This window comes from Coccinella septempunctata, chromosome 9, assembly GCF_907165205.1.
Source record: "Coccinella septempunctata chromosome 9, icCocSept1.1, whole genome shotgun sequence".
Classification (NCBI taxonomy): Eukaryota; Metazoa; Arthropoda; class Insecta; order Coleoptera; family Coccinellidae; genus Coccinella; species Coccinella septempunctata.
In genome coordinates, this window is record NC_058197.1 from 11,045,282 (window position 1) to 11,053,397 (window position 8,116).

At 37.8% G+C, this 8,116-nt stretch overlaps 1 protein-coding gene across 1 annotated transcript in view; it reads right to left on the reverse strand.

Annotated features, from left to right (window-relative positions):
• LOC123320672 (flotillin-2) overlaps positions 1-8,116 on the reverse strand; it is a 248,107-nt gene that overhangs the window by 116,766 nt on the left and 123,225 nt on the right. The gene's annotated exons all lie outside the window — the stretch shown is intronic.

An 8,116-nucleotide genomic window follows, 5' to 3' on the forward strand; every position in this document is an offset into this window, starting at 1 on the left:
TACGGGAATCGAATAATTGCTAACTGCAACTCAATGAGGAGAAATTTTGTTGTTTTCGACAAAATAGCCAATGACAGGGGGTTTGATTTAGTTGACATTTGAGCATGAGAGATAACTCCCTCGTAGTCAACATAAAAACTCATTTGGCATTCGATCTGAAAAACAATGAAATGGAAGAAAATAAAACACATGTCCAACGAAGTCTTTCTGGGAATTTTAATTTCCCCTAGCTCCCTGAGAATACAGCGAAAACAGAATTCCGTAAAAACTCTCGAACAACTTGCAAAATCCAATTTCATTACCACTGGATTGATTGGTTTGGCTTCAAGCTATTCTGCATGAATTGTCTTCTTCAAATGAATGGCTCAAGGGGGGATCTGAACGATTTCCATAAAACATGATGCAATTGAACGACACCCAACAACTTTTTTGTCACATATATTTCGCGAGCCCACATTTAGTAAGAGTCGATGCATTTCTGATGTGATTTACAACTCAGCGGTCCTAACCAGGGAATACTCGTATTTTATCATGTTCATTTTGTCTCTGAGGTTCGTTTTGAGATCGCTGCTAACAAAAGACACTGATGGAGTGCAGAGGTTTGGATGGTGATATTTGGGGATTTAAACCAAAAATAACTAATGTGGCAATAGTCTGGCATGCGAAGGCAACTCAGAAGAGTATGAGGAAAATGATCGATAGATATGTTTGCAACACTGGAGTTACAGTGTTGGGCACAGAAAATCATTACAGATCTCACACCACCTCGTCTTGTCATAGAAAGATCAGCTCTTGAGGCCATTTGAAGAATATCCTGAGAAGGCGCAGGAAATAAGAGAATGACCAAGTACGTCCCATTTGTAAAATTTGTCAGTGACGAGATGATACAAAAAATTGACGTGAAGAAGATATTCACTACGGTGCTTTCGACTGAAAGGAATATTGGAAAAAGAAACCCATCCTAAAAATGTATACCATTGATGGTATAGTTATGGTTATAAAACCACAACAGGAACTGGCGCTGCAGCATACGAGGTTGGCACCAAATACTCACCATTACCAGACCCTGGTCCAAGCATCTTTTAGAAGATGTGTAGAATTGAATCTTGATAAAAACTATCAGACATCTCACAACTAACATCTGACAACTGAGATCTGACAACTGACATCTGACAATCAGGCTGCGATCAAAGCACTGAGCAGCTGTAATGCCATCGATTTCAAGATGGTCTAGGGTAGCCGAAGAAAACACAACGAAATAGACAAGAATAACAAAATATTTACCGTCTGGATTCCCTATCAATCAGAAATTAGAGGATATAAAGAGGTCAACACATTTGCCACGAAAGAAACACGAACCCACTCTATTCGCACATTAACTTTCTGTGGTATAGGAAGCTTACAAGAAAGAGTTTGAGGAGAAAGAAAGAGCTGGGAGAGAAAAACTCCTCTGGAGGAATTTTTTGAACCTGGATCATCCCAAAAAGTTCCTTTGGAGCTTCAACACTGCGACCAGTTGCTTAAAGTATCCGGATCTGAGCAAAAATATGCTTCACCTCCTTACTGGATTTCTTACAGGACATACCCTGATGAGAGAGAATGGGTTCAGCAAAAAATGGCTAGTGCTGATTTTGTGGGGAGGAGGGTTTGGATGAGACCCTTGAATAGCGAAGAAATAACAATGTTGAGTCCATCCCAAGTGCTGGAGTTCATTCCACCTCTGGAACTGGACTGTTAACTTTAGACGACATAGCAGCAAAAACAACTGTGATAGTAGGCACTGAATCAAATAGGTTCTACTTTCATGTACCAATTTTGGCACCAACACAGTACAATTACCAAATAGGACTGTTCTTCCACAGGTGGTTTCACTCAAGAAAAAAATCTCGAGGAAGCTGTGTTAGAAACTGAAATGGATGTTCAGTTTTTTGCTTTGAATTGATCAAGCTGTGATTCAATTGGTATGAGAATAATTAAATAGAATAACACGTAAAAGTTCATCATCATCGAGATAAACGTATGACTCATCATCGATGAGTCAGTTCACCAGAAGCTTTATCCTATTAGTGGATATAGGTTTAATACATAGGCATCTGCCTATGGGAGGTTATGAAGAGCAATTTAAAATGGTTGTGAAAGGTATGCAATGATCCTTCTCAATCGAATCTGTATGGATATAAGAGGAAACAAGCAGTCTGAGGGAATTGGTGGCACAAGGTTTGTAGCCTCCATAGAAAATGCTGAAGAACGAGTATTAGTCCTTAGGGAAACTTTTCAAAACACCAGCCCGAATGTTGAAGACAATCGTATCGATGTTCTCAATGAACAAAGGTAAAACATCGTCTCCATCTTTCCTACTTTCAATTATCCCTTCACTTCCACATGTCGAACAAACAAACCGAACCCTCCGATCTCTTCGTCAAGCCAAAACGAAAATGCTTCCGCAGCCAGCCGAACCTGCCCGCAGTCCACTCTCCACCTCCTCCGCATTCTGAGACGAAGAAAGTGAAAGTACCAAAGTCGAAGAGATGCGTAACGATAGGTTTACGTGAGGTGAGCCACGAGGTTCCGTTCCTTCGCCGATTGCATAACGCCAATTTCGAAACGCGCAAATTGGGAGTTGTTGTTGATTCGATTTTCGACATCGGAAGTGGATCTGGGTATCTGTGCTGAATCTGCAATCGCGTGACACCTTCGGGTGTGACGTAAGGGCTTGGCGGACGTGGCGGAAGCAGGGTTCTGTGTCAGTGTGTAATGTTTGGATAGCTGAGTTCTGAAAAAGGATTATTTCCTATTCTTGTACTGCACTCTATTGGGACTGAGATACCAGTTTGCTTCAAACATAGTTACACAATGAAATCCTACGTTCTTAAAGAAGGTTATTTCAATTAGTCCTCGAGAGTCCCCATGGTCAGCAGCTAGGGAATCGGCTCAGTATCCAGAGATTCCAAGTTCAATCCTTGGGCTAGAAAAGAAACATTTTAGTTCAAACGGTATTAGCCACCATTCACTACTGGCGTTGAGTATTAAAATATAAACTCAATGCTACTGGGTGCATATTAACAGTCCTGTGCTTCATGTGGTGTTCCGCCACAGACACAAGGTCTGCACAGAACATACAGCTGGTACATCAAACGTCGTACAAGCTCTTCGAAGATATTCCGAAGACAACCACCTTGGTGTCAACGAGAATCAGGATTATAATACTCAAAACTTTTCCCTCTTTCCTCTTCTCACTAATCACAAAAATGATAGATAGGATCAATGAGAATGAATTCGGATATAGATTCTGTACTAACCTCAAAATAAGACGAACAGTTCTTATGCAGTCATGCTCGGAAACGCTCCGTTGAAGAGTTACATTGCTTAATTGCAGAATTTCATTTGTTCATCTTGGTCCTACTTTGAAAGCATTGAATGAATCCAAAACCAAGTCTACATCTTCGAAGCAACATAACCCTTCAACGAAGCGTTTTCAGACATACTTCAATGGGGACTTTACATCTTATTTTGAGTTTGTAAACCAAATTTATTCTATACCCATTAATCCTGGGACACGATGTTCTATATACTGTTCTAGGCGGTTTGGTTTCCTAAGTCTTTGAGAGTCAGGGTGAAAATTTCAATAGTGGTTTCTAAGTACTAAGATCTGAGAGCGTAGAAATCTCATTGACAGATCAAGATCACGTGACACCTGCCTGCCGATTGTATTGGTTTCCTCGTTAGGACTTTGCTAGTTAGTTCTTAGCAATTATATATAAACCCATCATTTAGATACGTATGACAAGATCTTCTGCCGACTCTGTTATACCAAGCGAAGTTCATACTATGAATTTGACGACAATACTTCATTCATGCGAATCTTCTGTGCACTGTATGGATCCAAATCCAATATATCAATTATATCCTGGAAAATTTTATTCATGAATTGATGCATTTTGTGAAGTAGCTTTCATGAAAATGACAAAACGAAGATTAATGGTGCCATTACTCTAGAGCTATTTTTGGCAGTATAGTCCAGAGGTTTCACCAGTTTGCGGTCTCTGTCTTGAATAACCTAGATGAAGCTGTAGGTTTTAAGGGGATTTACAGTGAATCATTACGACGATGTATTGATATCTAGTTAGTCTAGACCAGTTCCATGCATAAAAAAATATTGCGTTACCATAGCAACGAACAATAACTCATTAGAAGTGTCAGTGTGAAGTTTTAGGATACAAAAGTAAACCAAAGTTACGCAATAAATTAAAAGAAAGAAGATGTCAACCAAAATTGTGAAAATCGAAAAATTGGAGTATCGAGCCATCATCAAGTACCTGTATTTAAAAGGGTTAAGAGGTGAGCAGATTTACGAAGATATGCCTAATCCCTTTGATGATCAATGCCCTTCGTATGCGACCGTGAAAAATTGGACTGCAAGCTTCAAAAGAGGTAAATTTTCCATCGAAGATGATGACCGATCGGGAAGGCCAGTTTCTGTGTAAGTCCCCGAAAATATCGATGCAGTTCATGACATGATTTTATCAGACCGTCGAATTGGGCTGAAACGGATATCTGAAGCACTGAATATTTCATAAGAACGCGTTCATCATATAGTTCACGTCAATTTGGACACTCTGGTTCTTCAAGACCTAAGAAGTTTCGTGTTCAAAAATCCGCTGGAAAAGTTCTTGCAACAGTTTTTTGGGATTGCCATGGAGGAATCATGATTGACTTTTTGGATAAGGGTAGAACAAAAACCGGAGATTACTATTCGACATTACTGACCACTCTACGTGAAAAAATTTAAGAGAAAAGACGCGGAAAGCTATCCAAAGGTGTTTTGTTTTTGTAGGACAACGCCTGGCCTTCAAGTCTCATGTTGCCATGCAAAAAATTCGTGACTTAGGGTTTGAATTACTAGAACACCCCCCTTATTCACCAGATTTGGCTCCATCTGACTTTCATCTCTTTCCTCAACTGAAAAAAAGTTTAAAAGGTCGTAAATTTTCTTCTAACGAGAAGGTAATAAAAGCTGTGGAGGTCTGGTTTGCAGAGCAAGAAGAAACATTCTTTTTGAAAGGTCTAGAGACGTTGCAGGTTCGCTGTAATAAATGTATCCAATTAGGAGGAGAATATGTTGAGTAATAAAAAATTTTGACATTGAAATTTTGTTTGGTGCTACATATAGTAGGCTAAGAATTCTTCAATATATCCTAGTACATCAGAGCTGTTCCTGTAAGGAATCCACTAAGGAGGTGTAGTATATTTTCGCTTAGATCCTCAAACATCTGAAATCTAGAAGGGACTTTTGGAATAATCCAGCCTCTCTTGAAACTCTTTTCTGTTGATCGATTTTCCCGCACCACAAAAAGATTCCTGGCCAAATGAAGGAGTTGACATTTCTGAGTGAACCGACCTTGTTATCCTTGCATATTTCGATGAGTTTTCTTTGGCATCCCCCATACCATATCAGCAATCGTGAAATTGAGATCTACTGAGCAAACACGAATCCTGAGTATCCTGAACGTTGTCTTCTTTCAGGAAACAAATTTCGCGAAATCCGAATTCAGTCAAGGTTGTTTCAGGAACAAACATCGTTAGTTTGGTACGGTCGAATACCTCAAACAATACGATGTTGCTCAACATGGTGTGTTCAAGCACTCTGGAAGAATCTCTTCCGTTAATCACCATATTAACCACATCAGATGCAAAGGAAGCAGGCTAATTGCCTAAGGTTTGCTAATCTTCAAATAATGAGCACTTTCATTCTCCACTACGTGAGATACTGGAGAATGTTACGTTCGGAATAGTAAATAATACTACGGGTCGAATTGTTTAATCAACGGGTTATGAAATATTTTTTCGACGCAAGTATGATAATATGGAATGTATTATTAAGACGTGGAAGTACTTTCTTCTGTTGGCACATAGCATGAGGCATATCTCCATGTTACGTTGTTGGAAGTGTCGATTATGAATATGGAGTGTTCCATATTGAAGGTTAATTTCTCTTCGATAAATGCGCGAAGGTCCTCTCAAGGTTTATTGTGGGATAAACAAGCTTATTCTCCTAATATTCCTTCAGTTGTACTCACAGTGAATTCATCATGAAGGAATGGATAGTCTGCATTTTCGCCACATTTTTGCTGTTAATATACAATGACATCCAATGTGTGGGCAACAACTCATAAAGTTTGGACCTGCAAGTCTTTAGAAGCCCCTTTCAATTGAGATTGACATGTATTCGCGCCTTTAGATTATATGCATTGCAATCTTTTTTGTTCATGACCATTAAAACTATACTAATTTTTTAATGGGAATTTTTTTTTTGTTCCACTAAGCGCTGAATTGATTCATTGAAAGGAACCTGCAACAGCTTAAAACCTTTCAGAAGCAAATTTTCATTACATTTTGGAATCCAGGCCTCATAGCTTCCAGCACCTTTTTATTGGAAAAAAATTCACGATATTTCGAATTTTTCCCAATAGGAGAAAGAGATTTAATTTCTCAGTTTTATTCAATTAAACTGAAGATCAGTACCTAAATGTAAAAAATTTCTTAGGATCACATTACTAGCAAAATAAAAGAAAAATCTGTATCTTTCAAAATATTCGGCAGATGATCCTGAAGAATTCTCATAATTTGGTTTATAATCAAAATTGGGAAGACAAAAAAGGAGGGGGGTGAAAGAACCACAAGACAAGATGTAAAGTAGGACACCGTTTGAAGTAGAAAAAGACTTTATCATTTCTTGATTATTATTCTCATCATCCATGGAACTGGTTTGAGGCAACTGGATCCTAATATATCCTCGTAGTCAAAAAATCAAGTCTTACATTGAACAAATAGAAATCATTAGCTGACTGAGCATCGTGCAAGGATAATAAATCTATTCATCATTAGTTGTTTACATCGCCAGCAATTTTTAATACAAAATAATGTATGGACTTATAGATAGTGAATCCATGTGAGTCAAATGTCCTTTCAGAACACCCAGTATTAATGCATATATTAAAAAGAATATCTAAGAATATTATGAACAAGACAAAGACCCTATACCTTATATTCTATCTGAAACTATAGAAGCCACCTGAAAAATTTTCAATGAAAATTTGTTCTGGATAAATCAGTGTTTAATAATTCATTAATGCTATACGACTTACTCATTTGTATACAGAGTGGAAATACGTTATCTTTTTTTATAGAACACCCTATGTTTCATTCAACATTTGAATATAGCTAAAGAAGACAAAAGTCACCCTCCGATTTGGGAGGCTTAGGACACAATTTAAAATCTATTGATTTCTCAACTCTCAAATGAAATAGTTGACTTGGGAAGGTGTATAGTTTAAAAAAATTAGAATTTGTGATTATATAGTCGAAATTCGGTAAGGAAATCAAATGATAAACCCCTATTACAGCGAAAGTAAATATCATTCAACTCAAATATAAAAAAACTAAACAAAACAAGGGAACTTTGATTTCTTTCATTCTTTGGTGATTCCTTTGTGGAAATAACGTAAATAATAACATCCTGCGAAAAATTGGCATATTTTCTGCTGCCAATGCGCCGCTTGTATCTATTCGGCATTGTCGCAAATCACCCTATGAAAAAACAAAATAAATGAATGAGATCCGTGTTGCTGTTTGATGTGTAAACAACCTTGTTTCATGATATATCTAATATCCTAATATCCCACGTATCTAGAAAAAAAATTACACATGCACAAAGTGAAACATATGTATAATGTATAAGGGCCATAAAAAACGCGCTTTTACCCTCCTGAATTCGTGAATTTTTCCTGTCAATTCAAACGCTCTGGTCATGGCAAACACAACAGGGATTAGTTGTTAAACTAACCGAAAAGACGCTTCACAATCTTATATTGTCCCTTCACTCATAAATGGTAAGAAACAATGAAATCTGCAAGGGGGGTAATTGTCCCAAGTAACAGGACTGTCCCAAGTCACCCTAATCTACCGGTAGTTTCATGATTTTCGTATTGCCAGTTTCGGATTTATTGATAATTTTCTGCAAAAATGGTCCAATATTTGGAATATTCTAGAAGAGGGTTATAATTCTAGCCATCGAATTAGAGTTATTGCCAAATAAAATAAGAAGCCTTGGACATAA